This window comes from Numida meleagris, chromosome 2 (assembly GCF_002078875.1).
Source record: "Numida meleagris isolate 19003 breed g44 Domestic line chromosome 2, NumMel1.0, whole genome shotgun sequence".
In the NCBI taxonomy this organism is placed as follows: domain Eukaryota; kingdom Metazoa; phylum Chordata; class Aves; order Galliformes; family Numididae; genus Numida; species Numida meleagris.
Genome location: NC_034410.1, coordinates 72,837,041 through 72,846,883, shown reverse-complemented (window position 1 = coordinate 72,846,883; position 9,843 = coordinate 72,837,041). Strand labels below are relative to the sequence as shown.

The window sequence follows — 9,843 nt, the reverse complement described above, 5'->3', positions numbered from 1 at the left end:
TTATAATAGCCCTTGACAAACACATACAAATAAACTTGAATTTCTATCTTCTCACATATTAACAAGAACGATTTATCTAAACGCAGGGATTTGGGCAACTCTGTGCTTATCTCAGTCCTAATGGAAGATTTTTCGTATTACTCTATTGGTGATCTGACAGCTTTTGTAGTTGGTAGAATCCTCATGAAGGCAATTGTAAGGCAGATGGAAAGGTTTTAACATCCTTCTGACAAATTAACAGCTGACAGCATCCCTTGATGGTGATGTTTATGACATGGATTCACCAAACACTGTCTCATTTACTTGAAAATGTCAGCAGCTGGAACTGGGAACAAGCTGGTGGCTAATAAGTCTGAATTAATTGCAGCCATTAATTTTAATTGTGATTCAAAATGCTCCAATTTGGTGTACATTTAAATTACTAATTAAGTTTCACTCTGTATGTATCTCATATGAAGCAATTAGTGATTATAAATACTTTGAGAGGAAGCAGAAGAAGGCGTATGATTTCCATCTTAAATGATACTCATTCAGATATGGCCCTGCTTTTATTTTCAATTCCTAGTAAGAGCATGTAAGGGCTGGAATGATTTTTCAATAAAGTAATTATTTGTATTAAATCAGCTCTTTGACTCAGAAAACATAAATAACCAAGTTTTCGGTAAAATATTTATCAATACTCAGTGTTTTGTTTTACTTTTTTATTTTTGATTTTTTTTTCTTTCCAAAAATTATGCAGAGAGTGATATCTCCCAAGCTATCTAGGTTGCTCCAAAAATAATGCCTCCTATTTATTTACATGGAAGGTAAAACAGCTGCATGACTAACTGAGTATCTCTCAGGACTAATAAATAAATATGGGCATAACTTTGCAACGTGGAGAAAGAGCAAGATGACCTACTGAGAATTTTGTCTTCTGCATCTCTGTTGCCACTGCTGAAACGCACCACCCACCACCTCACTGTGCTCACATCCACTGTTTGGTCTTTGTCAACATTTGGCAAGTATGAATGAATATCAGTGGGTGCTATTTTTTTTTTCTGTATGGAGCAATTCAATTCAACACCTTTGCTTCATCTGCACTTCCATGTCAGATGTGATTTTGTCAGTCTCATACCTAAAAATAACTTTTTCACAATTTTGGAAATACTCAGCCTTCCAACCACAGAGCAGAAAGCCATATAACTTAAGACAACTACTCAACAAAGTTTGAATTAAAATAAGATGTTGTGAAAAAAAATATGGTTGTCAGCAGTGCACTGGCTGACTGATGGCAGAAGAATGTTTGACAAACATGTTTGAATAATAAATAGAGCAGGAAATAGCAAGGACTGAGATTTTCTAAATAATCTAGAGGCTTTAGTAATATGTTTTACCCAGATCACATACTTGTATAAGTAGTAGTACAGTTTAGCACTGAAGACATTTGATTATGTCATACTCTGTTGTCAGTAATACTGAGAAAAGGATGGGTTAGCTGAAGAAACCAACTTAAGAGTAAAAAAGTTTCAGGTCAAAATACTTGGACAGTATCTGGAGAAACTGAAAAGAGCTAATAAATTTAACAGTCTTCTTCTTAGTCATAACCAAGCAGTAAAATCAAAATAATAATCACGTGTATGGCACTGCATGACTCAGCCAACCATATTACTTGCACATGGGAGTTTTATTTTATGATATGTCTATCAGTTAGTTCTCCTCTTCAGTTGATCACAAGCTCATTTTTCTATTTTGGAATCCAAATATATATATTTCTTTTAAAGTTATTTTTCATTTTATGAAGTAGCTCAACTAAAGATTGTTGGATGTCAAGCTATATCCAAGATATATATATCCTTGATCTATAGGGCACAATCAAGAGGACATCAACATCAAGAATCATTTTTCTGCTTAAAATGTAAGTAGAAGGAATTTTGCTTGTAATCCCAAGTGTTTTTGTTCGGTTTGCAATGATATTTACTAGAAGTAGTGCTGCAAAAATAAAATAAAATAAAATAAAATAAAATAAAATAAAATAAAATAAAATAAAATAAAATAAAATAAAGAGGCTACAGATATCAACTATACATTCGAACTGACAGTATATTTGAAGAGTAGATTTACTTGAGTTTATCTTCAATGCTCGGCAACACATAGCTAGCAAAATTATTTTGTTCTTTACACAATATTGCTACATGTGAATGTGATGAATCCTCTGGAAAGTAATCTATACTCAGCTTTTGCATCAACATAATAGCTAAACTTTCAATATTATCACCTTGCAGAAATGACTGAAACAGATAGAAAAATAATTTTCACTTTTTTAGCAAGTATTTGTCAGCTACTAGCTTGCTGGAGACATGAGATAGGCACAAAACATGAAGTATCTGTTTCTTCAGGGTGATGTCTGAGATAATCCTTATTATAAATACTTTAGTGATTTTTTTTTTCACTGAAAACTGACAGATACATGTATTTATGAAGATTTTGTCTTGGATGCTCAATCTGTGCACTACTGATTAGTTCTCTGTTCCACTCAGATACTAGACATTCATGACAAATAAATGAAATGAAAAATATTATTAGAATTCAGATAAGAAACAATAAAATGTGAATTAATGCATCCCGGTAGCTGCAATAAGAAATTCTGGTGCAATCATGTTAGATCTACTGCCATTTATGAACTCCTCAGACTAATAATGTTATGAATCAAAAAAACCTATCTTAATAGATAGAGTAAATTAGAAAAACAAAACAAAACAAAAAAAACTCAGAGTAAAATAGAAACTTCTCTTTGTTACATATTAAGTCTGATTTATAAGTAAATGAATGCACGCAAAATTATCTCCACACAAAGATTGTTACATAAACTGTCCCCAGAAAGATTAATCTTCTCTGGATTACACAATGCTTTAAGGTAAACGAGGCCAAAACTGTGGTATTGATACTAATTAATAAGATCTTCAAATAATGGCAATGATGACCAAGAGTGGATTTTTTCATCATTCTCATTATAAAGTTCAATAAATTCTATTTCATTTTTGCTTGAGTTCTATACAAAGCAGTTTTCTAAAGCTGAATGATCTGAATTTTGAGGGTATGTTGGTGCTGCTTAACTTAGTACTGCAACACCTGAACGAATGTCCAACTTTTCTTTCATGCATAGAAACCTAGTATGTCACGTCAGCTATTTTCACAAACAGACCTGTAAACTGCCATGAGGAATTGTGGTGCTTTACATCTTAACAAATCTGGATGCAGAACTCATGGTTTCATAAATACAACTGTGGAAATGGAAGGTAACTAAGAACATTGCATCAATACTCATCTCATCATGTGATACAAGCTATTGAGAGCAGTTATAGCATGGAGGATCCAGAAGATTCTTGATCCAGCTTTGCCACTGACTGCAGTGATCTTGAAAAATTTACTGCACTGTTAAGCCACTAACACTGCCTGTTGTACTTCACAGGGCACTGAGAATTTTATCGGTTCAACTGTATCATCTTTGACTGTGTTAAACTAATTGGAAATGTCATTAATTGTATTTTATTTCAACACACGGATCAGAAGGCCTTCAGAATTTGTATGTAAAGACTTTTACTTGCTATGGACACAAATGAAATGCTATCTCCTGCCTAAGGAGCAGTGCTCCTGAAGGTGCTTTAAAAATTTATGTACTTCTTGGGTTGACACTGTCTTGTATCTTGACAAGATTGTGCCTCCAGCAAGGCAAAGGCATGACTGCTGGTAGAAAAAAAAGGAATGCACACACAAAATATGGAGATATTAATTTTTTAATAGCATGGTCTTCCTGTGGAATTTATATTTACTTTTTTTTTAAATGTCATATGGAAGCAAAGGGTATGGTGGTTTCATTTCTTCAGTTAAACATTAGATAATTGATTATTAGAGTTACTATTACAGGCGAAAACAAGTCTCCTGTGAGATGCAGACAAGCCCAGAGGGGTCTACAGGTCAGCACGACACAAAGCCTGGATCCCATTGCAAGTAACAGCAACCAACAGACAAAACTACACCCCCTTTTTGCTCTGATATGTAAGTCCCTCCACTGGAATTTTGCTTTCAGTTTTATTTCTTCCACTGATTCTCCAACTGCTGCATTCTCTTTCTTGCTTTCCTTACTTCAGTCCTTTCTCTAAATTTCTGTTCCTCCTGGCTCCTGGCTCTGGTATATCTGTGGATGAAACTTCTCTGCCTTTCAAAGCTCCTGCTTGGGATGGGGTGCACTGCTGGGTGTAGGGATGATGCTCTTGCCTTTTGCCTCTGCCTGGGCTCTGGACAGAATGAGCCTTTTCTGCAGTTTTGGCAGTTTTCTAGAGCTCTAATTAACATGTTCAGAAAGAGTTGTTGGATAACAGATTTCACTCATTCTATTAGTGTTCATTATTTCTCTTTGCTTAATTTTTGAGGAAATTAACTATGGTGTAAATTGAGAATTCAGTTGCCCAGTTGACAATGCTGCAGACTGTGGAAGTAAATTTGAGGATTTTATATCCTTTAGACTGTTTCTAAAAGGGTCTTGTTTTAGTGACTGCCAAACATTAAAAACTTCAGATCAGCTAACGTTCTAACAGTTTGGATATTTTAGTTACACAAAGAATTTGAATCTCCTGAACCTACAAAAAGAAAGAAAAAAGAAGAAATATTAAAAGTATTTTTTCTTTATTTTATTATGGCATGGAGCAATTATGCATAGAGCTCAAAGATTAAACTTATCTTTTAAGAGAGTTCAATGTAGAATGAGTTTTAGAATGATGAACTGAGTATCTCTCAGGACTAATAAATAAATATGGGCATAACTTTGCAATGTGGAAAAACAGCAAGATGACCTACTGAGAGTTTCTCCCTGTTTTTTCCTGTCAGTCAATTTTGGGCAACATGGGAGGTTGCTCTAGTTTTATCTGAATTGCTCATTCCTGTGTGAATGAACAGCTTTCATTCTCTGCTCCCTTAGGGCACTAGGTGATTTACATAGGTTGCTCCACAAGTAATGCCTCCTATGTATTTCCATGGCAACTACAACAGATACAAAGAATACAAAAACACTATTTGATAGAGCAAATTCTCAGCTACAAAACACTATTTTTTCAACATAATCACCCCCATAAGCTATGCATTTTCACCAGCAATGAATAAGAGCCTGCATGCTGTACTTGTAAATATCTACATGGACACCTGGAACGTCTTGTGTTTTTTTTTCATGTCCCTCTTGCTGCTGCTGAAACACACCACCCACCACTTCACTGTGCTCACCTTTATGATTAGTCTCCCTAAACATTCAGCAATGAATATCAGTGGGTGCTATATATATATTTTTTTCTGTATGGAGCAATTCAGTTCCACACCTTTGCTTCATCTGTATTTCCATATCACACGCCATTTTGTCAGATTGCTCTACTGCCATACCACCAATATCTGCCTATGACGGTGTGGGCCAACATAATAAAACAGGAGTCATTGCTTTTGGATCAGCCCTCATATATATTGAAAATCTTGAAGATTCTGATTCTGATCTTTTTATTTCTGTTACATATTATATGTAGCTCTACTTTTAGTCAAATAATACAGAATTTACAATGTTGTAATTTATATTTACTTCAGTTCTGTGAATTCTTTGACAGAAAGATATATATACATATGGGTGTATATGAGTATGTGGATTCCACTGTTCCTCAAGCAAAAAACAGCTTTCCAGCATTCTGGTGGTTCACATGTAACAGTTGTGATGTGTCCCTTCTTTGATATGTGCATACGTGACAGTTTCTGAGAACTTAAACCTAGTTGCCTAGCTTTGGGGGGAAACATAAAAATAGATGAACACCAAGCAGTCTCAGTTAAGAAGTGTATCAAGTAATATAATAATAATAATAATTAAGATTTTATATTTTAAGATTGATTTTTCAAATTAGCAAAATTTCTTTTTGGAAGCGAATTCATTCTGCTGTGTTATTTTACATCTGTAATCTATTCAAACTCTTGAATTTGGAATGAGAATAAAATTTTGAAGGTAGATGAAAATATACATTTCTGTGGTATGTATGTCATGTACACACAAGAATAATATAATGCTAATTATAAGCAGCTATGCAAAAAACCTTCAACATTACGATTATCTTCCATGGTCTCAACTGGCTTTAAAGCAGGAGGGTTTGATAATAACAGTGTCACCTTCTTTGCTGAAATTGAGTATGATTTTTCTATTGGATTAATGCTAAATTTATAAGCATATCTGATTTATTAATCAGGTTCCAGGCAGCTAATTATATGTTATTTTTGTGATAGAGCATCACATGCTGTTACTATTCAGAGTGCTTTACAGATCCCACATTTATGTGTCCTGGTAACATAAGTGACCAACTACCCAAGGCCTCCATTCTTACTTCTCTGACAGTGTCCTTATGTCTCGACATGTTTATCCATCTCTCTGTGATTTGTTGCTGATTATCTCAATTTGCCTTTAGAAACACTATCAATGATAGGAGTCCTGAATGCTAACCTGTGTTCAAATGTGTTGTTGCATTCTTGGTGAAAAACTCTTCTGAAGAGAAATGAGGCTCACTAGCAAAACAGAGCCCATTTTCCCTTGGTCTTGGATTTATCTCCAAGAAGGGATGCTGTATTTCCCTTTTGTATATTATCTTTTCAGATTATTTGCAGTTTTATTGTTCATTCTCCAATAATACTTATGAAAATAACTATTTGTGGCCTAACAGTTAGAAAATATAAAAGCAATAGGAAAAAAAAAAGATGGAAATATTAAACTGGACACTTTGTATTCAGACACATAACTCTCCTGGAGAGGAGTTTGACATCTGGAGTTACACTATCTGTGAGTATTGGAGATGCTCTGTATCTTGTGGAGAGTACCTCATATTTTACAGCCTTGGAGTTCGGTGTCTTCTTTGGTCAGGTTTATCCATGACCATGTGTGATATTTTTGACTAATATTTATGAGCAGGTGTGAAAGTCATTTGATTTGCTAGTGACTCAGAATAGAATGAACTCAAGAAGATTTTTAGGGGTGACTGGTAAATCTTCAGAGTATCTGCTTTTTTTTGTTGTTGTTTGTTTTGTTTAGTTTTGCAGTTGGCTTCCTCTGAAAGGGTAATTTTGTCTTGGCTGATGTGGAGGTTCAGAAGCCCAGTCAGGTATGAAATCTCGCAGGCTGCATGCCTCTATAGATTCTTCTCTATAGAAACTACTTTTAACACTTGCCCACCTTTCCTGTAAATCAAAATGTATGAGCAAAAATAGTATTTTCATCCTTAAACAATACCATATAAATTTAAGCTGAGCAAATACTAATATACCAATAGAAATTGGCTATCTATGATAGGAAATACTTACTAAATCTATTTTCAGGTCTTTTTTATTTTATTTTATTTTATTTTATTTTTACCACAAAGTCTCTTTAAGAAAAATAGAAATTCAGTTTGTTAAAATTTATAGTTGTGTTGTTTAATTTCCATTTAATTAAAAAGTAGTACAACTCTTTTTTCTTTAAGGTAGTCTAAGGCTACTGTTTAAATCTTGTCATTGTTCAGGATAATTTTAAGTCTAAATAATTCATAGTTGTTTTTTTTTTAATGTAATTCTGCTTTTACATCACACACGTTAGAGACTTCTAGCAAATGCTTTTAATAATTTAAACAGGTTTTTTTTTTTTTTTCAATTTCTAAAGGAACCTTTTCTGATTAGACTCTTGCTTTTACTGGCAAGAAGTAAGCTGAATAAATAGCTTAGGATAGAATAAATTGGTTTAAAAGGTCTTGATATAAGAAATAGTTTATTATTTACACTTGTTTGTAATTCCTTAGCTGTTAGTATAACAGCTATATCATATGGACAAGTTTTAATAATTCTGTATACAGATACTTTTCAGAGCGAAAATCTTTGAAGGATGGATGACAAATTTTTCATGGCTAAACTTCTAAATTACAATGAAGTGTTCATGTGTACCCAAACTACTTTTTTTTTTTTTTTTTCTCCCTGAAAAGTCTTGCGGACATTTTTCAATAGCTGAGCTTTCTGATAACATCTGCGGTGACTCAACTTTCTGTGGACCAAATACACTGCATGGCTAGTATTTCTTGTTAGTACTTCCAGACTTTAATGTGCTGTGGAAGAGGACTTTTTTTTAACAATATCTGAGTTTTAGGTTTCTGAAGCAAAAGTTGGTGGAGTTTTACCATGCAGTTAGTAGACATTTTGAACTTCCTGTGGAATTCAGTAGTTCAGTAGTTGTAGTTGAGAAACCTTGCAAAACTTCAAGAAAAAAATGAACAAAATTATTCAAGATAAATTGAGTTTGTTTGCCTTTGTTGTTATTTAGTACTAAGACACAGCTTCTTTCTCCAGGAAGTCTCTGATCCGGGACCTTTTAGAGGATAAGTTCATCTTTTAGGGATACCTGCTTCCTTGTTTCTTAGTCTCCATTAGGTCTCAGCCCCAGGTCATTACTGATAAAAGGTTCTTAGTTTCAGTAAACCTTTCCTTTGTCTTATAAAGCCACTCCTGGATTTATAAGGACTAATTTCAGCATTAAGATGTTTTAAAGTAGAGCTACCAGCTGGAAATATTTTTCATCATTTTGTAACTATTCTACTGTGTTATTTCTTTTTCTCTATTTGAAAGCTGAACCAAAATTTCTCATCACAGCAAAAGTTATGACAGTTGTTACAGGGTATTAAGGTAGGCTGATGGCTAGGGAGTAAATTCTGTCAATGACTAGGTGACAGATTATCAAGGAATGATTTGGGTTTAGATGTGAAGGCTTGTTTTCAGCATCTCTTTTTTACTTCACTTTTTATTACAATGAAGAGCCAGTTGCTTTGTTCCATTTCTCTTACTGTTGTATGCTTTCTCTGATTCTGCTGCATATAAAGCAAGAAGATAAGAAAGGACTCTTCGGACAGATGGTGGTATTGACTCTGAGTAGTAATTCATATGCAAGCTTTGTCCAGAACTACATTTGTGCCATATGTACTATCTTATACATTCCCTTTGGAAATGATTTTATGTGCAGGAACAAACAAGATCTCAAAATATGTCATTTTTTCTCCCTCTGTGGTTGTACTAAGCACACCTCTGCAAGGTGTTAATGAATGAGATGTCTCTCAAACCTAATATCACATCTCAATACGTGCAAAGCCAGCCTTACCTGCTGAGGAAAGGTCTCCTAAGAGAATGAGTTATGCAAAGGATGAAAATTAACTTACATTAGGAGATGAAATTGAAAAGAGATATCTAAAATTTAGCTGATACTTGGAGCCAAGTACACTTTACGTGAGTTGCCTCCAAAAATCTGCTGGTCTCAAAAGAATAATTGAAGAAATTTAAGCAGGAATATTTTCTTTGTTATGAACTGATGAACTGGAATGTGATGGTTGTGCTTATCAGTGTGCACAAAGATACAGGAGACAAAGAGACAAGCTGTTCAAACAGTGCACTTATAGTGTGTTTAGATTCAAACAGTAGAGCTTCAGGTTAACAGCAATTAATCAAAGGTAGGGCAAACAAACTAAATTAAATATTTTAAATGCATGAACAAGCTACAGGATCCAAGGCACTCACCAACTAATGTAACTGGGAAGAAATTTCTGTTGTGAAAATTGCACTATATCTGAATTCTACAGGAGATTGTGTACTTTTTATGAAGCTTAACTGGCAGCCAAGTTAAACAGTCAAGACTATCAGATGAGACGTACCCTTAGTAATAGTTTTAACATAGCACCAAATATTTTAGAAGTAAGTTGTCATTTTCCAGATTTCTTACCCTTTATGGGTCAAATCCTTCACTCCATCAAAAGGGGATTAGGCAATTCATCCCTGACAATTTAG

The 9,843-nt window shown here is 34.2% G+C and overlaps 1 long non-coding RNA gene across 1 annotated transcript; it reads left to right on the top strand.

The window, feature by feature from the left end:
- Positions 908-7,151, top strand: LOC110394670. The gene is made up of 3 exons (XR_002435791.1): positions 908-1,897; positions 3,907-4,038; positions 7,082-7,151. It is a non-coding gene; the product is annotated as an uncharacterized LOC110394670 (long non-coding RNA).